This window comes from Oncorhynchus kisutch, unplaced genomic scaffold (genome assembly GCF_002021735.2).
Source record: "Oncorhynchus kisutch isolate 150728-3 unplaced genomic scaffold, Okis_V2 Okis03b-Okis08b_hom, whole genome shotgun sequence".
Taxonomy (NCBI): domain Eukaryota; kingdom Metazoa; phylum Chordata; class Actinopteri; order Salmoniformes; family Salmonidae; genus Oncorhynchus; species Oncorhynchus kisutch.
The window spans coordinates 13,913,879-13,937,294 of NW_022261980.1; the positions used below are offsets into that span (position 1 = coordinate 13,913,879).

Below are 23,416 nucleotides of genomic sequence, written 5' to 3' on the forward strand. Positions count from 1 at the left end.
CCACTATATAGGGCTCTGGTCTATAGTAGTACCACTATATAGGGCTCTGGTCTATAGTAGTACCACTAAATAGGGCTCTGGTCTATAGTAGTACCACTATATAGGGCTTTGGTCTATAGTAGTACCACTATATAGGGAATAGGGCTCTGGTCTATAGTAGTACCACTATATATGGAATAGGTCTCTGGTCTATAGTAGTACCACTATATAGGGAATAGGGCACTAGTCTATAGTAGTACACTATATAGGGAATAGGGCCCTGGTCTATAGTAGTACCACTATATAGGGAATAGGGCACTGGTCTATATAGGGAATAGGGCCCTGGTCTATAGTAGTACCACTATATAGGGAATAGGGCTCTGGTCTATAGTAGTACCACTATATAGGGAATAGGGCTCTGGTCTATAGTAGTACACTATATAGGGAATAGGGCCCTGGTCTATAGTAGTACCACTATATAGGGAATAGGGCACTGGTCTATAGTAGTACACTATATAGGGAATAGGGCTCTGGTCTATAGTAGTACCACTATATAGGGAATAGGGCACTGGTCTATAGTAGTACCACTATATAGGGAGTAGGGCAATGGTCTATATAGGGAATAGGGCCCTGGTCTATAGTAGTACCACTATATAGGGAATCTGGTCTATAGTAGTACCACTATATAGGGAATAGGGCTCTGGTCTATAGTAGTACCACTATATAGGGAATAGGGCTCTGGTCTATAGTAGTACCACTATATAGGGAGTAGGGCAATGGTCTATATAGGGAATAGGGCCCTGGTCTATAGTAGTACCACTATATAGGGAATCTGGTCTATAGTAGTACCACTATATAGGGAATAGGGCTCTGGTCTATAGTAGTACCACTATATAGGGAATAGGGCTCTGGTCTATAGTAGTACCACTATATAGGGAATAGGGCTCTGGTCTATAGTAGTACCACTATATAGGGAATAGGGCTCTGGTCTATAGTAGTACCATTATATAGGGAATAGGGCTCTGGTCTATAGTAGTACCACTATATAGGGAATAGGGCTCTGGTCTATAGTAGTACCACTATATAGGGAATAGGTCTCTGGTCTATAGTAGTACCACTATATAGGGAATAGGGCACTAGTCTATAGTAGTACACTATATAGGGAATAGGGCCCTGGTCTATAGTAGTACCACTATATAGGGAATAGGGCACTGGTCTATATAGGGAATAGGGCCCTGGTCTATAGTAGTACCACTATATAGGGAATAGGGCTCTGGTCTATAGTAGTACCACTATATAGGGAATAGGGCTCTGGTCTATAGTAGTACACTATATAGGGAATAGGGCCCTGGTCTATAGTAGTACCACTATATAGGGAATAGGGCACTGGTCTATAGTAGTACACTATATAGGGAATAGGGCTCTGGTCTATAGTAGTACCACTATATAGGGAATAGGGCACTGGTCTATAGTAGTACCACTATATAGGGAGTAGGGCGATGGTCTATATAGGGAATAGGGCCCTGGTCTATAGTAGTACCACTATATAGGGAATAGGGCTCTGGTCTATAGTAGTACCACTATATAGGGAGTAGGGCAATGGTCTATATAGGGAATAGGGCCCTGGTCTATAGTAGTACCACTATATAGGGAATCTGGTCTATAGTAGTACCACTATATAGGGAATAGGGCTCTGGTCTATAGTAGTACCACTATATAGGGAATAGGGCTCTGGTCTATAGTAGTACCACTATATAGGGAATAGGGCTCTGGTCTATAGTAGTACCACTATATAGGGAATAGGGCTCTGGTCTATAGTAGTACCATTATATAGGGAATAGGGCTCTGGTCTATAGTAGTACCACTATATAGGGAATAGGGCTCTGGTCTATAGTAGTACCACTATATAGGGAATAGGGCTCTGGTCTATAGTAGTACCACTATATAGGGAATAGGGCTCTGGTCTATAGTAGTACCACTATATAGGGAATAGGGCTCTGGTCTATAGCAGTACCACTATATAGGGAATAGGGCTCTGGTCTATAGTAGTACCACTATATAGGGAATAGGGCTCTGGTCTAAAGTAGTGCACTATATAGGGAATAGGGCTCTGGTCTATAGTAGTACCACTATATAGGGAATAGGGCTCTGGTCTATAGTAGTACCACTATATAGGGAATAGGGCTCTGGCCTATAGTAGGACCACTATATAGGGAATAGGGCTCTGATCTATAGTAGTACCACTATATAGGGAATAGGGCCCTGGTCTATAGTAGTACCACTATATAGGGAATAGGGCTCTGGTCTATAGTAGTACCACTATATAGGGAATAGGGCTCTGGTCTATAGTAGTACCACTATATAGGGAATAGGGCCCTGGTCTATAGTAGTACCACTATATAGGGAATAGGGCTCTGGTCTATAGTAGTACCACTATATAGGGAATAGGGCTCTGGTCTATAGTAGTACCACTATATAGGGAATAGGGCTCTGGTCTATAGTAGTACCACTATATAGGGAATAGGGCCCTGGTCTATAGTAGTACCACTATATAGGGAATAGGGCTCTGGTCTATAGTAGTACCACTATATAGGGAATAGGGCTCTGGTCTATAGTAGTACCACTATATAGGGAATAGGGCTCTGGTCTGTAGTAGTACCACTATATAGGGAATAGGGCACTGGTCTATAGTAGTGTGCCGTTTTCGATGCAGACCTCTGCTCTGCTGATCTCTCCACCTCTCACAGACAAAGTGCTTTTTCATGGCTGCCAAAGGGCCTAAAATAAGGCCCTAATTACACTAGCGAGCGGCACCGGGCTTGAAAGGGGCCCATCACGGATTCAAGCAACAGTAAAGTTCCGACCCGGTACCCTCTTTTTTTGGTAAACAGCTGAGGGGATGGTCCTGGAGAAAGGTAAGGACAGAACTATGGATGCAAGGACTGACCAGCCATGATATCAAGATGATACGGTTCACCATGTTAGGAGGCTATACAGCGTTAGTTTAGCAAGATTATAATGGGTTCTGGTGGTAGAATACAGTTGAACTAAGATTATAATGGGTTCTGGTGGTAGAATACAGTTGAACTAAGATTATAATGGGTTCTGGTGGTAGAATACAGTTGAACTAAGATTATAATGGGTTCTGGTGGTAGAATACAGTTGAACTAAGATTATAATGGGTTCTGGTAGTCAAATACAGTTGAACTAAGATTATAATGGGTTCTGGTGGTGAAATACACTTTTTGCTCGTGAAGAATTTGGAAGTCATATTCTTGAAGAATCTATTAGGCTAGACATCATTCATTTAAAAGTTTATTAAAAAATGATCCTGACTCAGACTTGGGTTGTATTTAATCTCAATAGCAGCAGTATTCTGGTGCAAACTGAGCCAGTTCTATTCATCTGGTTCTGACACAGCTAGTAATGTGTTTGGCTTTGTGCTTCTCACAATGCCACTCATTATGTGTCTGATAGAGCCAACTAGCCACGTGTCTGGCAGGCTGAAGGTGCCACGTCATTCAGGACAGGGAGAAAGGGAGAGACAACACTGTATATAGACGTAATATGACGTCTGTCATGTCTTTATTCTTTTGAAACGTCTGTATGTGTAATGTTTACTGTTAATTTTTATTGTTTATTTCACTTTTGTATATTATCTACCTCACTTGCTTTGCAAATGTTAACGTATGTTTCCCATGTGAATAAAACCCCTTGAATTGAGAGAGTGAGAGAGATGGGATGGGGGGGGGGGGGGAGAAAGACAGGGAGGAAGGTAGAAGGACAGAGAGACAGGAGACGAGGGAGAAGGAAAGGGAGAGAGGAGAGAGATGGGATGTGGGGGAGAGGAGAAAGACAGGGAGGAAGGTAGAAGGACAGAGAGACAGGAGACGAGGGAGAAGGAAAGGGAGAGAGGAGAGAGATGGGATGGGGGGGGGGGAGAGAGATGGGATGGGGGGGAGGAGAGAGATGGGATGGGGGAGAGGAGAAAGACAGGGAGGAAGGTAGAAGGACAGAGAGACAGGAGACGAGGGAGAAGGAAAGGGAGAGAGGAGAGAGATGGGATGGGGGGAGAGGAGAAAGACAGGGAGGAAGGTAGAAGGACAGAGAGACAGGAGACGAGGGAGAAGGAAAGAGAGAGAGGAGAGAGCTTCTCACTGATTGATTTCACTGATTGATTCACACGTCCTGTCTGCCTACTCATCTCGTCCTGAGTGCTTCTCTCTGAGCTCTCTGAGGAACCATGTCGTGGAAGCTTGAATAGATGAATGTGTTAGAACTACAGTAACACCGTCAAAACATCAAAGACCAGGAAGTAAATACGTTAAAACTGGCAGGACATATAACCTTCTGTTGTTGATTAGCTTTGATCAGGAAACAAAGCCTAGCTCTCTGTTTCTCCCTCTCTCTGTCTCTGTCTCTCTGTCTCTCTCTGTCTCTGTCTCTCCCTGTTTCTGTCTCTCCCTGTTTCTGTCTCTCTGTCCCTCTCTCTACCTCGTCTCTCTCCCTCTGTCTCAGTCTCTCTCTCTACCTCTCTCTCTACCTCGTCTCTCTGTCTCTGTCTCTCTACCTCGTCTCTCTCCCTCTGTTTCTGTCTCTCTCTCTACCTCTCTCTCTACCTCGTCTCTCTGTCTCTGTCTCTCTACCTCGTCTCTCTGTCTCTGTCTCTCTACCTCGTCTCTCTTCCTCTGCCTCTTCTCAATTTAAATTCAATTCAAGGGCTTTATTGGCATGGGAAACATGTGTTAACATTGCCAAAGCAAGTGAGGTAGATAATATATAATGTGATTCTAGAACTTCTCTCTACCTCGTCTCTCTCCCTCTGTCTCTCTACCTCGTCTCTGTCTCTTCTCTCTACCTCTGTCTCTCTCCCTCTGTCTCTCTACCTCGTCTCTGTCTCTTCTCTCTACCTTGTCTCTCTCCCTCTGTCTCTCTACCTCATCTCTCTACCTCGTCTCTCTACCTCGTCTCTCTACCTCGTCTCTCTACCTCGTCTCTCTACCTCGTCTCTCTACCTCGTCTCTCTCCCTCTGTCTCTCTACCTCGTCTCTCTACCTCGTCTCTCTACCTCGTCTCTCTACCTCGTCTCTCTCCCTCTGTCTCTCTACCTCGTCTCTCTACCTCGTCTCTCTACCTCGTCTCTCTACCTCGTCTCTCTCCCTCTGTCTCTCTCCCTCGTCTCTCTACCTCGTCTCTCTCCCTCTGTCTCTCTACCTCGTCTCTCTCCCTCTGTCTCTCTACCTCGTCTCTCTCCCTCTGTCTCTCTACCTCATCTCTCTCCCTCTGTCTCTCTACCTCGTCTCTCTCCCTCTGTCTCTCTACCTCGTCTCTGTCTCTTCTCTCTACCTCGTCTCTGTCTCTTCTCTCTACCTCATCTCTCTCCCTCTGTCTCTCTACCTCGTCTCTCTCCCTCTGTCTCTCTACCTCGTCTCTCTCCCTCTGTCTCTCTACCTCGTCTCTCTCCCTCTGTCTCTCTACCTCGTCTCTGTCTCTTCTCTCTACCTCTTCTCTCTCCCTCTGTCTCTCTACCTCGTCTCTGTCTCTTCTCTCTACCTCGTCTCTCTCCCTCTGTCTCTCTACCTCGTCTCTGTCTCTTCTCTCTACCTCTTCTCTCTCCCTCTGTCTCTCTACCTCGTCTCTGTCTCTTCTCTCTACCTCATCTCTCTCCCTCTGCCTCTTCTCTCTCCCTCTGTCTCTCTGTCTCTGTCTCTCTGCCTTGTCACTTTCTCTGTCTCGTCTCTCTGTCTCTGTCTTTCTCTCTCTCTCATTTTCAATTCAAGGGGCTTTATTGTCATGGGAAACATATGTTAACATTGCCAAAGCAAGTGAAATAGCTTATTTCACTTTTGTTTATTATCTATCAAATATTAACAATAAACATTAACCTCACAAAAGTTTCAAAACAAAGACATTTCAAATGTCATATTATATGTATATATACAGTGTTGTAACAATGTACAAATAGTTATTTACAATGGTGTTTGTTCTTCACTGGTTGCCCTTTTCTTGTGGCAACAGGTCACACATCTTGCTGCTGTGATGTCACACTGTGATATTTCACTCAATAGATATGGGAGTTTAGCAAAATTGGGTTTGTTTTTGAATTTTGGCAGGAGGTTAGGAAGTGCAGCTCAGTTTCCACCTCATTTTGTGGGCCGACCAGAACTCCATCAGCCTGGTCTCATCATGGTTAAAGAGGATGTTACCGGGCCGACCAGAACTCCATCAGCCTGGTCTCATCATGGTTAAAGAGGATGTTACCGGGCCGACCAGAACTCCATCCCAGACTCAAACAGCATGGTCTCATCATGGTTAAAGAGGATGTTACCGGGCCGACCAGAACTCCATCAGCCTGGTCTCATCATGGTTAAAGAGGATGTTACCGGGCCGACCAGAACTCCATCAGCCTGGTCTCATCATGGTTAAAGAGGATGTTACCGGGCCGACCAGAACTCCATCAGCCTGGTCTCATCATGGTTAAAGAGGATGTTACCGGGCCGACCAGGACTCCATCAGCCTGGTCTCATCATGGTTAAAGAGGATGTAACCGGGCCGACCAGGACTCCATCCCAGAACTCCATCAGCCTGGTCTCATCATGGTTAAAGAGGATGTAACCGGGCCGACCAGAACTCCATCCCAGACTCAAACAGCACTTAAACTAAAAGGGCATTATCATCATTTTTACAATTCACAATATTATTCCAACCTCATAGTGTGGACATCAACACTGAGCGTACAAAACATTAGGAACACCTTCCTCCCTTTAGCCCTCAGAACAGCCTCACTTCGTCGGGGTATGGACTCTACAAGGTGTTGAAAGCCTTCCACAGGGACTCTACAAAGTGTGGAAAGCGTTCCACAGGGATGCTGGCCCATGTTGACTCCAATGCTTCCCACAGTTGTGTCAAGTTGGCTGGATGTCCTTTGGTTGGTGGACCATTCTCAATACACACAGGGAAACTGTTGAGTGTGAAAAACCCAGCAGCGTTGCAGTTCTTGACACAAACCAGTGTTCCTGACACCTACTACTGTACACTGTTCAAAGGCACCTCAATATGTTGTCTTGTCCCTTCACCCTCTGAATGAAACACATACACAATCCATGTCTCAATTGTCTCAAGGTTTAAAAATCCTTCTTCAACCTGTCTCCTCCCCTTCATCTACACTGATTGAAGTGGATTTAACAAAAGACATCAATAAGGGATCATAGCTTCACCTGGTCAGTCTATGTCATGGAAAGAGCAGGTGTTCCTAATATTTTGTCCACTCTGTGTACATTACTACCGACCTATCAGTGTGAATGTGGGTTAGAATTGGAGTCGTTGTGTCGTCACTGCCCTTTACAAAGGTTTTATCATTCACAGACAGTAGGACTTATCAATTCAAGTGCTTCTACACCTGCATTGCTTGCTGTTTGGGGTTTTAGGCTGGGTTTCTGTACAGCACTTTGTGATATCAGCTGATGTACGAAGGGCTATATAAATAAATTTGATTTGATTTTGATTTGATTTGCTAGTTCTGCCACTTGACAAACCTATTGAGAGTCATTTAGTGACTGTGTAGTGCTGTGTGGCATCTCTCTCCGTTGCTCTCTTTCACTTTCTGTCTCTCTCTCTCTTGATCTTGGTCTTTCTCTCCTCTCTCTGTCTCGCTCTCTTTATCTCTCCATGTCTCTCTTTATTTCTCTGTTTTCATTTCTCTCTCTTTTACATCCTCTCTGTCTCTGTCTCCCTCTCTCTGTCTCTGTCTCCCTCTCTCTGTCTCTGTCTCCCTCTCTCTGTCTCCTTCTCCCTCTCTGTCTCTCTATTTCTCTGAGGTGTTGGTAATGTTGTCGGGTGAATCACAAGGTGTCTGCCAGGATGGTGGTGCTTGGCAGACCTGTTATTCTGACCGGTTTTGAAGGCTCTCTGAGGAGAGTGAAGTGTGACGGTGTTAGTGAGAGAGAAAAAGTGCTGATACTGTGTGTGGATTAACCCTGTCCACTGGTGTGAGACAGAGAATAGGTTTGCATGCATAGACACACTGGCTTTATGTAAGGCCAGTGGAATGTCATTAGTAAAGATTTTTAAAACTAAGGGGCCTAGACAGCTGCCCTGGGGAATTCCTGATTCTAACTGGATTATGTTGGAGAGGCTTCCATTAAAGAACACCCTCTGCGTTCTGTTAGACCGGTAACTCTTTATCCACAATATAGCAGGGGGTGTAAAGCCGTGACACTTACGTTTTTCCATCAGAAGACTATGATCGATAATGCCATAAGCCACACTAAAATGTCTAACAAGACAGCCCCCACAATCTTCTTTTCATCAATTTCTCTCAGCCAATCAGTGATTTGTGTATGTGCTGTGCTTGTTGAATGTCCTTCCCTTTAAGCATGCTAAAAGTCTGTTGTCAATTTGTTTACAGTAAAATAGCATTGTATTTGGTCAAGCACCATGTTTTTTCCTAATGTTTACTAAGGGTTGGTAACTGGCTGATTTGTTGGCTGTTTGAGCCAGTAAAAGGACTTTACTATTCTTAGGTAGGGGAATAACTTTAGCTTCCCTCCAGGCCTGAGGGCACACACTTTCTAGTAGGCATAGATTGAAGAAGCTATGGCAAATAAGAGTGGCGACATCGTCATGCAGCATACAGGAGACCTACTGAGATGAAAAATTACATTCTGAGATGTGATACAAAGTGGTATATCTGGAGCCCTGGCTAGCCTCTCCATCTAAAAACCGATTGATTTAAGTTAGGTAGAGGGGCAGGAGACTTTATAAGCAAGACATTCAGAGTGAAAATGCATTAGTTTTGTTAAAAAAATAAATTCACAGTGAAAATGCATTGTTAATGGACCCTATTAATGGACCAAATATTCATATGCCAAACCCATTAGGCCGAAGTGTGGAACTGTGTGGCAACTCTTCTATCACACTCACTGTAGTCAATCCCTGGATTCAGTGGTGCTCCTGTGTAGCTTTGTTGGTAAGCGCGAGGCGTTAGCCAGGTCAGGGTCGTGATTCCGTCTGGGGTCACGTGGACTAAATGGACTGAATGGATAAAGGCGTCAGGGTCGTGGGTTGGATTCCGTCTGGGGTCACATGGACTGAATGGATAAAGGCGTCAAGGCCAGGGTCGTGGGTTTGATTCTGCCTGGGGTCACGTGGACTGAATGGATAAAGGCATCAAGGCCAGGGTCGTGGGTTTGATTCTGCTACAATGACATGTTCACTTCACCCAGAAAGATGCCTCTTCAGTCAGTCATACGTTTATGAGACGTCATTGGTCCCAGATTTCACTCTGTTTCAAGAGGAGATTCACTTGCATGCCTCTTCAGTCCCTCTTTCCCTCCTCTTCCTCACTCCCCCTCCCCTCTCTGCCTCCCCTCCCTCCCTCTCTGGCTCCCTCCCCTCCCTACCTCCTTCCCCTACCTCCTTCCCCTCCCTCTCTGCCTCCTTCCCTTCTCTCCCTACCTCCCTTCCTCTCTGCCTCCCCTCCCTCCCTCTCTGGCTCCCTCTCTGCCTCCTACCCCTCCCTTTCTGCCTCCCTCCCCTCCCTACCTCCTTCCCCTTCCTCTCTGCCTCCCCTCCCTCCCTCTCTGTCTCCCTCTCTGCCTCCTACCCCTCCCTTTCTGCCTCCCTCCCCTCCCTACCTCCTTCCCCTCCCTCTCTGCCTCCCTACCCTCCCTCTCTGCCTCCTTCCCTTCTCTCCCTACCTCCCTTCCTCTCTGCCTCCCTCCCCTTCCTACCTCCTTCCCCTCCCTCCCTCCCCTCCCTACCTCCTTCCCCTCCCTCTCTGCCTCCTTCCCTTCTCTCCCTACCTCCCTTCCTCTCTGCCTTCCTCCCCTTCCTACCTCCTTCCCCTCCCTTCCTCCCTCCCCTCCCTACCTCCTTCCCCTCCCTCTCTGCCTCCTTCCCTTCTCTCCCTACCTCCTTCCCCTCCCTCTCTGCCTCCTTCCCTTCTCTCCCTACCTCCCTTCCTCTCTGCCTTCCAACCTGCAGCTAGTGTTCATTATCAGGTGTGGGTGTGTGGGGTGGTATCCAGATGTTCCTGCTCTCATACCCGAAAATAAAAACACAACGACAATTGGGCGTCTATTACCAGAATGCTAACAACATTAGCATTAGTAATATAGCATTTCAATGGAGGCTGCTAACTAAATTTGCCAATGAGCAGAAACAAAAATAAACACATTGCAAAGACAGGCAATATAGCTCAACAAGTTTTACATACAGTATATATACAAAAGTATGTGGACACCCCTTCAAATTAGTGGATTTGACTATTTCAGCAACATCCATTTGCTGACAGGTGTATAAAATCAAGCACACAGCCATGCAATCTCCATAGACAAACATGGGCAGTAGAATGGGCCTTACTGAAGAGCTCAGTGACTTTTAACGTGGCACCGTCATAGGATGCCACCTTTCCAACAAGTCAGTTCATCAAATATCTGCCCTGTTGGAGCTGCCCCCAGGCAACTGGAGGTGCTGTTATTGTGAAGTGGAAACATCTAGGAGCAACAACAGCTCAGCCGTGAAGTGGTAGGCCACACAAGAACTTGACTGGCCTACACAAAGCCCTGACCTCAACCCCCATGGAACACCTTGGATGTTTGTTCATGTAGTGTTTGATGGTGATTCTAAACAAGGAGAAGAACATTAACAGAAGCATCAATGTGATTCATCTCCAACCAACATGCATTACCTTCCCTCTGAGCCTAATTCACATCACACACACACACACACACACACACACCCAGGCACACACACACACACACACACACACACCCAGGCACACACACGCACAGGCACACACACACACACACACACACCCAGGCACACACACCCAGGCACACACACACACACACACACACACACACACACACACACACCCACCCAGGCACACACACGCACAGGCACACACACACACACCCAGGCACACACACGCACAGGCACACACACACACACACACACCCAGGCACACACACGCACAGGCACACACACACACACACACACACCCAGGCACACACACGCACAGGCACACACACATACACACACACCCAGGCACAATGTGTGTGGACTACATGTCTATGATTGTCATTCTGATTCTAGCTTTAGATAGATTGAAATACATTGTGGTTCAACGATAATAATTAGGACTTTCTCAATATTTAAAAATGTATTTGAATCTTTCTTTAACGCGGCAACAAAGTAAAACAAATTCTTATTTACAATGACGGCCTACACCGGCCAAACCATAACCCGGATGACACTGGGCCAATTGTGCGCCGCCTTATGGGACTCCCAATCGTGGCCGGATGTGATACAGCCTGGATTCGAACCAGGGACTGTAGTGACGCCTCTTGCACTGAGATGCAGTGCCTTAGGCCGCTGCGCCACTCGGGAGGCCAAGGTGCGTTGGACGGCTCAACACTCTAACATGCGTTTAGATGGGCATTATTACCAGTGGCTTGTGTACTAAACCAGTGGCCAGTGTACTAAACCAGTGGCCAGTGTACTAAACCAGTGGCCAGTGTACTAAACCAGTGGCCAGTGTACTAAACCAGTGGCCTGTGTACTAAACCATTGGCCTGTGTACTAAACCAGTGGCTGGTGTACTAAACCAGTGGCTGGTGTACTAAACCAGTGGCTTGTGTACTAAACCAGAGGTTTGTGTACTAAACCAGAGGTTTGTGTACTAAACCAGAGGCTTGTGTACTAAACCAGAGGCTTGTGTACTAAACCAGAGGCTTGTGTACTAAACCAGAGGCTTGTGTACTAAACCAGAGGCTTGTGTACTAAACCAGAGGCTTGTGTACTAAACCAGAGGCTTGTGTACTAAACCAGAGGCTTGTGTACTAAACCAGAGGCTTGTGTACTAAACCAGAGGCTTGTGTACTAAACCAGAGGCTTGTGTACTAAACCAGAGGCTTGTGTACTAAACCAGAGGCTTGTGTTCTAAACCAGAGGCTTGTGTTCTAAACCAGAGGCTTGTGTTCTAAACCAGAGGCTTGTGTTCTAAACCAGAGGCTTGTGTTCTAAACCAGAGGCTTGTGTTCTAAACCAGAGGCTTGTGTTCTAAACCAGAGGCTTGTGTTCTAAACCAGAGGCTTGTGTTCTAAACCAGAGGCTTGTGTTCTAAACCAGAGGCTTGTGTTCTAAACCAGAGGCTTGTGTTCTAAACCAGAGGCTTGTGTTCTAAACCAGAGGCTTGTGTTCTAAACCAGAGGCTGGTGTTCTAAACCAGTGGCTGTGTTCCAAATAGCACCCTTTTCTCTTTATAGTGCACTGCATTGGATCAAGGCAGTTTAGTTTTATAGGTGATATGGTGCTATTTGGGATACAAGCTATTGCAGCCTTCTATTTTCCATACAGTATGGCTGGGTGGTAGTGGCTATACGTCACACTGCTGAACCAACTAATGGCAGTCTGTTTACAGTCTGTGTACATTGTACGTCCCAACTGGGCCCCTATATAGTGCACTACTTCTGACCTGAGTCCTATTAGGCCCTGGTCAAAAGTAGTGCGCTATATAAGGAATAGGGCGCCATATGGGACTCCCTCACAGCCATTGGGTCAATGTATTGTCCCATTCTGAGAGTCCACATGGATCCTCTTTAGGTGTAATGATCCATGGACTAACAGCCATTTCCCTGATGGATCAATCCTTTCACTAAAGACCCCAGTGTTAGTAGTTACTACAGCAAAGAGGGGAGGGGGGGGGACAGGGAGGATAGAGGGTACGGGGGGGGGGACAGGGAGGAAAGAGGGTACGGGGGGGAAGAGGGTACGGGGGGGTCAGGGAGGATAGAGGGTACGGGGGACAGGGAGGATAGAGGGTACGGGGGGGGACAGGGAGGAAGGAGGGTACGGGGGGGGGACAGGGAGGATAGAGGGTACGGGGGGGGGGACAGGGAGGAAAGAGGGTACGGGGGGGGAAGAGGGTACGGGGGGGTCAGGGAGGATAGAGGGTATGGGGGACAGGGAGGATAGAGGGTACGGGGGGGGGGGGGACAGGGAGGAAGGAGGGTACGGGGGGGACAGGGAGGATAGAGGGTACGGGGGGGGGACAGGGAGGATAGAGGGTACGGGGGGGGGACAGGGAGGATAGAGGGTACGGTGGACAGGGAGGATAGAGGGTACGGGGGACAGGGAGGATAGAGGGTACGGGGGACAGGGAGGATAGAGGGTACGGGGGACAGGGAGGATAGAGGGTACTGGGGGGGACAGGGAGGATAGAGGGTACTGGGGGGGACAGGGAGAATAGGAACGAGTGCTGCATTCCCTTTTTTTCCTTGGTTGTGGTTGCTTGGTAACGGGCAGTCCCAGTGCCATTGGCACCTTGACCCGGAGTAAACAGGTTGGCAGTAATCTGATCATTAACCTCCTGCTGCTGTTTAAACACGGCTGCCGACCCAGGAAGTCTGACTGAAGTCGGTCAGATGAACTTCTGGAAAACATCAGGACCATAACGATGTCTTCCTGTATGAAAAACGAATACTAAAACAACAGCTATGGTAAATTATACTAAGAAGAGAAAAACATAGGGATTTTTTTTTTAGGCCTAATCTTTAACGTGTCAAATTCTCTGTTCCCAATCCCAAGCCACACACACATACCGTCCTCGACACCATGGCAACTACTGTTTCCGCTCAGCTGAAAGGTCAGCGTTGATCTGGGTGGATTCAGGGACATGCATATTGCATGGGCCCCCTCTGTGTGTGTGTGTGTGTGTGTGTGTGTGTGTGTTCTAAATGAAACCAGGCAGGGGAACCAGTATTTGGAGCATGGCCAGAGGCTTGTTCTCGTATGTGTTCAGGGTTGAAAAGACACAGAGCCTAAAGGGCAGATTTACTCTGAGTAATCTAGAAACGTCTCCTACATTTCAACAACTAGGGCAGAAGAAACACTCCTCTCATCATTCACGGTACAATCTAATTACATTTTGAATTACAATAGTTTCCATAACCATTCAAGCAACTCCATGCACTTGAAACCCTTAAAAAGAAAAACCAAAGCACTGCTTTATGAAAAGGTGTAGATGGCTGAATGGGGGGAAAAGAAATGGTTTCTAAGAAGAAAAGAAACTGTCCCTAGAAATGGAAGTAGTTTCCTTCCTTCGTCTCGTTGAGAAGCAGTTCAAGGTTGGTTTACAATCCATTTACCTCAGGCCCACTCTCATAAACATCCCCCAGTCTCCAAAAAGACTTTCCCCATCGGTAATAGTACTGAACATTTACCTCAGGCCCACTCTCATAAACATCCCCCAGTCTCCAAAAATACTTTCCCCATCGGTAATAGTACTGAACATTTACCTCAGGCCCACTCTCATAAACATCCCCCAGTCTCCAAAAAGACTTTCCCCATCAGTAATAGTACTGAACATTTACCTCAGGCCCACTCTCATAAACATCCCCCAGTCTCCAAAAAGACTTTCCCCATCGGTAATAGTACTGAACATTTACCTCAGGCCCACTCTCAAAAACATCCCCCAGTCTCCAAAAATACTTTCCCCATCAGTAATAGTACTGAACATTTACCTCAGGCCCACTCTCATAAACATCCCCCAGTCTCCAAAAAGACTTTCCCCATCGGTAATAGTACTGAACATTTACCTCAGGCCCACTCTCATAAACATCCCCCAGTCTCCAAAAACACTTTCCCCATCGGTAATAGTACTGAACATTTACCTCAGGCCCACTCTCATAAACATCCCCCAGTCTCCAAAAATACTTTCCCCATCGGTAATAGTACTGAACATTTACCTCAGGCCCACTCTCATAAACATCCCCCAGTCTCCAAAAACACTTTCCCCATCGGTAATAGTACTGAACATTTGCCTCAGGCCCACTCTCATAAACATCCCCCAGTCTCCAAAAACACTTTCCCCATCGGTAATAGTACTGAACATTTACCTCAGGCCCACTCTCATAAACATCCCCCAGTCTCCAAAAACACTTTCCCCATCGGTAATAGTACTGAACATTTACCTCAGGCCCACTCTCATAAACATCCCCCAGTCTCCAAAAATACTTTCCCCATCGGTAATAGTACTGAACATTTACCTCAGGCCCACTCTCATAAACATCCCCCAGTCTCCAAAAAGACTTTCCCCATCAGTAATAGTACTGAACATTTACCTCAGGCCCACTCTCATAAACATCCCCCAGTCTCCAAAAAGACTTTCCCCATCGGTAATAGTACTGAACATTTACCTCAGGCCCACTCTCATAAACATCCCCCAGTCTCCAAAAATACTTTCCCCATCAGTAATAGTACTGAACATTTACCTCAGGCCCACTCTCATAAACATCCCCCAGTCTCCAAAAAGACTTTCCCCATCGGTAATAGTACTGAACATTTACCTCAGGCCCACTCTCATAAACATCCCCCAGTCTCCAAAAACACTTTCCCCATCGGTAATAGTACTGAACATTTACCTCAGGCCCACTCTCATAAACATCCCCCAGTCTCCAAAAATACTTTCCCCATCGGTAATAGTACTGAACATTTACCTCAGGCCCACTCTCATAAACATCCCCCAGTCTCCAAAAACACTTTCCCCATCGGTAATAGTACTGAACATTTACCTCAGGCCCACTCTCATAAACATCCCCCAGTCTCCAAAAACACTTTCCCCATCGGTAATAGTACTGAACATTTACCTCAGGCCCACTCTCATAAACATCCCCCAGTCTCCAAAAACACTTTCCCCATCGGTAATAGTACTGAACATTTACCTCAGGCCCACTCTCATAAACATCCCCCAGTCTCCAAAAACACTTTCCCCATCGGTAATAGTACTGAACATTTGCCTCAGGCCCACTCTCATAAACATCCCCCAGTCTCCAAAAACACTTTCCCCATCGGTAATAGTACTGAACATTTACCTCAGGCCCACTCTCATAGACATCCCCCAGTCTCCAAAAACACTTTCCCCATCGGTAATAGTACTGAACATTTACCTCAGGCCCACTCTCATAAACATCCCCCAGTCTCCAAAAACACTTTCCCCATCGGTAATAGTACTGAACATTTACCTCAGGCCCACTCTCATAAACATCCCCCAGTCTCCAAAAACACTTTCCCCATCGGTAATAGTACTGAACATTTACCTCAGGCCCACTCTCATAAACATCCCCCAGTCTCCAAAAACACTTTCCCCATCGGTAATAGTACTGAACATGGATTATTGAAATGAGAACTTTACTTTAGTAAATATGAGCTTTGCTTTCCATAAAAACTACCTGTTGTCCTAGGCAGGGTAGCCTAGTGGTTAGAGTGGAGGGGCGGCAGGGTAGCCTAGTGGTTAGAGCGTTGGACTAGTAACCGAAAAGTTGCAAGTTCAAACCCCCGTAGCTGACAAGGTACAAATCTGTCGTTCTGCCCCTGAACAGACAGTTAACCCCACTGTTCCTAGGCCGTCATTGAAAATAAGAATTTGTTCTTAACTGACTTGCCTCGTTAAATAAATAAATAACAAAATGTAAACATTTACTTTAGTAAATATGAGCTTTGTTTTCCCTAATAACTCCATGGTAGTTATGCTGCTACCTGTTGTCCTGATGTAAACATGGTGTTATTGGCTTTCCAGGGGGAGTCTGATGCCACATGCGATGTCTCCAGCTGTAGATATGTGTTGTAGTTCCTCTGTTATTCTAGGAGTGGAAACAGGCTGCTACTAGCTTTGTATGGAGACAGTTTGACGAGAGAGAGAGAGAGAGAGAGAGAGAGAGAGGGACAGAGAGAGAGAGAGAGAGAGAGAGAGAGATAGAGAGAGAGGGACACAGAGAGAAAGAGAGAGAGAGAGAGAGAGAGAGAGAGAGAGAGAGAGAGAGAGAGAGAGAGAGGGACAGAGAGAGAGAGAGAGAGAGAGAGAGAGAGAGAGAGATAGAGAGAGAGGGACACAGAGAGAAAGAGAGAGAGAGAGAGACACAGAGAGAGAGAGAGAGAGAGAGAGATCAGACTGAAGCGTGAAACAACTCCTCTCTCTGCCTCTGTTTTACAGAAGGCACTGACACACACACACACAGCCTTATGTGGAGTTGGGTTGGGCTCTATTTGGGATTACGCAGACAAACACTCCAGATTGATCCATTTCTCTCTGCACATAAATCCATGGTAGTACTGAATAGAGGTCGGCCGATTATGATTTTTCAACGCCGATACCGATTATTGGCGGACCCAAAAAAGCCGATACCGATTAATGGCGGACCCAAAAAAGCCGATACCGATTATTGGCGGACCCAAAAAAGCCGATACCGATTAATGGGCCGATTTTTATTTATTTCTTTGTAATAATGACAATTACAACAATACTGAATGAACACCTATCTTTTACCTTCATATAATACATAAATAAAATCAATTTAGCCTCATAAATAATGAAACATGTTCAATTTGGTTTAAATAATGCAAAAGCATATACTCTGACTCTGCTACATATACCCTGACTCTGCTGCATATACCCTGACTCTGCTGCATATACCCTGACTCTGCTGCATATACCCTGACTCTGCTGCATATACCCTGACTCTGCTGCATATACCCTGACTCTGCTGCATATACCCTGACTCTGCTGCATATACCCTGACTCTGCTGCATATACCCTGACTCTGCTACATATACCCTGACTCTGCTACATATACCCTGACTCTGCTGCATATACCCTGACTCTGCTGCATATACCCTGACTCTGCTGCATATACCCTGACTCTGCTGCATATACATATACCCTGACTCTGCTGCATATACATATACCCTGACTCTGCTGCATATACCCTGACTCTGCTGCATATACCCTGACTCTGCTGCATATACCATGACTCTGCTACATATACCATGACTCTGCTACATATACCCTGACTCTGCTGCATATACCCTGACTCTGCTGCATATACCTGACTCTGCTGCTATACTCTGCTGCATATACCCTGACTCTGCTGCATATACCCTGACTCTGCTGCATATACCCTGACTCTGCTGCATATACCCTGACTCTGCTACATATACCCTGACTCTGCTGCATATACATATACCCTGACTCTGCTGCATATACCCTGACTCTGCTGCATATACATATACCCTGACTCTGCTGCATATACCCTGACTCTGCTGCATATACCCTGACTCTGCTGCATATACCCTGACTCTGCTGCATATACCCTGACTCTGCTGCATATACCCTGACTCTGCTGCATATACCCTGACTCTGCTGCATATACCCTGACTCTGCTGCATATACCCTGACTCTGCTGCATATACCCTGACTCTGCTGCATATACCCTGACTCTGCTGCATATACCCTGACTCTGCTGCATATACCCTGACTCTGCTACATATACCCTGACTCTGCTACATATACCCTGACTCTGCTGCATATACCCTGACTCTGCTGCATATACATATACCCTGACTCTGCTACATATACCCTGACTCTGCTACATATACCCTGACTCTGCTACATATACCCTGACTCTGCTACATATACCCTGACTCTGCTACATATACCCTGACTCTGCTGCATATACCCTGACTCTGCTGCATATACCCTGACTCTGCTGCATATACCCTGACTCTGCTGCATATACCCTGACTCTGCTGCATATACCCTGACTCTGCTACATATACCCTGACTCTGCTACATATACCCTGACTCTGCTGCATATACATATACCCTGACTCTGCTGCATATACCCTGACTCTGCTGCATATACATATACCCTGACTCTGCTGCATATACATATACCCTGACTCTGCTGCATATACCCTGACTCTGCTACATATACCCTGACTCTGCTGCATATACCCTGACTCTGCTGCATATACCCTGACTCTGCTGCATATACCCTGACTCTGCTGCATATACCCTGACTCTGCTACATATACCCTGACTCTGCTACATATACATATACCCTGACTCTGCTGCATATACCCTGACTCTGCTGCATATACCCTGACTCTGCTGCATATACATATACCCTGACTCTGCTACATATACCCTGACTCTGCTGCATATACCCTGACTCTGCTGCATATACCCTGACTCTGCTGCATATACCCTGACTCTGCTACATATACCCTGACTCTGCTACATATACATATACCCTGACTCTGCTGCATATACCCTGACTCTGCTGCATATACCCTGACTCTGCTGCATATACATATACCCTGACTCTGCTACATATACCCTGACTCTGCTGCATATACATATACCCTGACTCTGCTGCATATACATATACCCTGACTCTGCTACATATACCCTGACTCTGCTACATATACCCTGACTCTGCTACATATACCCTGACTCTGCTGCATATACCCTGACTCTGCTACATATACCCTGACTCTGCTGCATATACCCTGACTCTGCTGCGTATACCCTGACTCTGCTGCATATACCCTGACTCTGCTGCATATACCCTGACTCTGCTGCGTATACCCTGACTCTGCTGCATATACCCTGACTCTGCTACATATACCCTGACTCTGCTGCATATACCCTGACTCTGCTGCATATACATATACCCTGACTCTGCTGCATATACATATACCCTGACTCTGCTGCATATACATATACCCTGACTCTGCTGCATATACATATACCCTGACTCTGCTGCATATACCCTGACTCTGCTGCATATACCCTGACTCTGCTACATATACCCTGACTCTGCTACATATACCCTGACTCTGCTGCATATACCCTGACTCTGCTGCATATACCCTGACTCTGCTGCATATACCCTGACTCTGCTGCATATACCCTGACTCTGCTGCATATACCCTGACTCTGCTGCATATACCCTGACTCTGCTGCATATACCCTGACTCTGCTACATATACCCTGACTCTGCTGCATATACATATACCCTGACTCTGCTGCATATACCCTGACTCTGCTGCATATACCCTGACTCTGCTGCATATACCCTGACTCTGCTGCATATACCCTGACTCTGCTGCATATACCCTGACTCTGCTGCATATACCCTGACTCTGCTGCATATACCCTGACTCTGCTGCATATACCCTGACTCTGCTGCATATACCCTGACTCTGCTGCATATACCCTGACTCTGCTGCATATACCCTGACTCTGCTACATATACCCTGACTCTGCTGCATATACCCTGACTCTGCTGCATATACATATACCCTGACTCTGCTACATATACCCTGACTCTGCTACATATACCCTGACTCTGCTGCATATACCCTGACTCTGCTGCATATACCCTGACTCTGCTGCATATACCCTGACTCTGCTGCATATACCCTGACTCTGCTGCATATACCCTGACTCTGCTGCATATACCCTGACTCTGCTGCATATACCCTGACTCTGCTGCATATACCCTGACTCTGTTGCATATACCCTGACTCTGCTTGCATATACCCTGACTCTGCTGCATATACCCTGACTCTGCTGCATATACCCTGACTCTGCTGCATATACCCTGACTCTGCTGCATATACCCTGACTCTGCTGCATATACCCTGACTCTGCTGCATATACCCTGACTCTGCTGCATATACCCTGACTCTGCTGCATATACCCTGACTCTGCTGCATATACCCTGACTCTGCTGCATATACCCTGACTCTGCTGCATATACCCTGACTCTGCTGCATATACCCTGACTCTGCTGCATATACCCTGACTGCTTGCACGGAACGCAAGAGAAGTGACACAATTTCCCTAGTTATAAGAAATTCATGTTAGCAGGCACTATTAACTAAATATGCTGGTTTAAAAATATATACTTGTGTACTCAAATCAAATATATTTATAAAGCCCTTCGTACATCAGCTTGATATCTCAAAGTGCTGTACAGAAACCCAGCATAAAACCCCAAACAGTAAGCAATGCAGGTGTAGAAGCACGGTGGCTAGGAAAAACTCCCTAGAAAGGCCAAAACCTAGGAAGAAACCTAGAGAGGAACCAGGCTATGTGGGGTGGCCAGTCCTCTTCTGGCTGTGCCGGGTGGAGATTATAACAGAACATGGCCAAGATGTTCAAATGTTCATAAATTACCAGCATGGTCAAATAATAGGTCTGGGACAGGTAGCATGTCAGGATTCCATAGCCTGGGGACAACAAGGAGTCATCATGCCAGGTAGTCCTGAGGCATTGTCCTAGGGCTCAGGTCCTCTGAGAGAGAGAAAGAAAGAGAGAATTAGAATTCACACAGGACACCGGATAAGACAGGAGAAGTACTCCAGATATAACAAAATGACCCTAGCCCCCTGACACATAAACTACTGCAGCATAAATACTGGAGGCTGAGACAGGAGGGGTCAGGAGACACTGTGGCCCCATCCAATGATACCCCCAGACAGGGCCAAACAGGAAGGATATAACCCCACCCACTTTGCCAAAGCACAGCCCCCACACCACTAGAGGGATATCTTCAACCACCAACTTACCATCCTGAGACAAGGCCGAGTATAGCCCACAAAGATCTCCACCACGGCACAACCCAAGGGGGGTGCCAACCCAGACAGGAAGATCACATCAGTGACTCAACCCACTCAAGTGCCGCACCCCTCCTAGGGACGGCATGAAAGGGCACCAGTAAGCCAGTGACCCAGCCCCTGTAATAGGGTTAGAGGCAGAGAATCCCAGTGGAAAGAGGGGAACCGGCCAGGCAGAGACAGCAAGGGCGGTTCGTTACTCCAGAGCCTTTCCGTTCACCTTCACACTCATGGGCCAGACTACACTCAATCATATGACCCACTGAAGAGATGAGTCTTCAGTAAAGAATTAAAGGTTGAGACCGAGTTTGCGTCTGTCACATGGGTAGGCAGACCATTCCATAAAATTGAGCTCAAAAGGAGAAAGCCCTGCCTCCAGCTGTTTGCTTAGAAATTCTAGGGACAATTAGGAGGCCTGCGTCTTGTGACCGTAGCGTACGTGTAGGTATGTACGGCAGGACCAAATCAGAGAGATAGGTAGGAGCAAGCCCATGTAATGCTTTGTAGGTTAGCAGTAAAACCTTGAAATCAGCCCTTGCCTTGACAGGAAGCCAGTGTAGAGAGGCTAGCACTGGAGTAATATGATCAAATATTTTGGTTCTAGTCAGGATTCTAGCAGCCGTATTTAGCACTAACGGAAGTTTGTTTAATGCTTTATCCAGGTAGCCGGAAAGTAGAGCATTGCAGTAGTCTAACCTAGAAGTAACAAAAGCATGGATACATTTTTCTCCATCATTTTTAGACAGAAAGTTTCAGATTTTTGCAATGTTACGTAGATGGAAGAAAGCTGTCCTTGAAACAGTCTTGATATGTTCGTCAAAAGAGAGATCAGGGTCCAGAGTAACGCCGAAGTCCTTCAGTTTTATTTGAGACGACTGTACAACCATTAAGATTAATTGTCAGATTCAACAGAAGATCTCTTTGTTTCTTGGGACCTAGAACAAGCATCTCTGTTTTGTTCCTAGTTTAAAAGTAGACCGTTTGCAGCCATCCACTTCCTTATGTCTGAAACACAGGCTTCTAGCGAGGGCAATTTTGGGGCTTCACCATGTTTCATTGAAATGTACAGCTTTGTGTCATCCGCATAGCAGTGAAAGTTAACATTATGTTTTCGAATGACTTCCCCAAGAGATAAAATATATAGTGAAAACAATAGTGATCCTAAAACAGAACCTTGAGGAACACCGAAATGTACAGTTGATTTGTCAGAGGACAAACCATTCACAGAGACAAACTGATATCTTTCCGACCAGGCCAGAACTTGCACTGATTTTATAAAGAGGCATAGATGTTTTTGGTTAGGTTTGGTGCAACGACAGTGCTAAATCATCACCCGTTTGGCGAAGTAGGCTGTGATTCGATGAGAAATTATCAGGCACCGCATCGATTATATGCAACGCAGGACACGCTAGATAAACTAGTAATATCATCAACCATGTGTAGTTAACTAGTGATTATGTTAAGATTGATTGTTTTTTATAGGATAAGTTTAATGCTAGCTAGCAACTTACCTTGGCTTCTTGCTGCCCTCGCGTAACAGGTAGTCAGCCTGCCATGCAGGCTCCTCGTGGAGTGCAGTGTAAGGCAGGTGGTTAGAGCGTTGGACTAGTAACCGTAAGGTTGCAAAAATGAATCCCCGAGCTGACAAGGTAAAAATCTGTCGTTCTGCACCTGAACAAGGCAGTTAACCCACTGTTCCTAGGCCGTCATTGAAAATAAGAATGTGTTCTTAACTGACTTGCCTCGTTAAATAAATAAATAACAATTAAATAAAGGTATAAAGATTTGTTTTATAATAATAAAAACAAAACAAACAACAAATCGGCCAACCCGATTAATCGGTCGACCTCTAGTACTGTACCTCATTTCCCTCAAGAGAAATGCCTGGCCTCGGCCTATACTGGGCCCGCTCTGCTCTACATCAGGGAGATAAAGAGCTCATGTCGGCCTGGTGTCCTTATCCTCCTCACCC

At 46.2% G+C, this 23,416-nt stretch overlaps 1 protein-coding gene across 3 annotated transcripts in view; it reads left to right on the forward strand.

The window, feature by feature from the left end:
• LOC116359631 (tumor protein p53-inducible protein 11-like) overlaps nt 1-23,416 on the forward strand; it is an 89,739-nt gene that overhangs the window by 7,994 nt on the left and 58,329 nt on the right. The gene's annotated exons all lie outside the window — the stretch shown is intronic.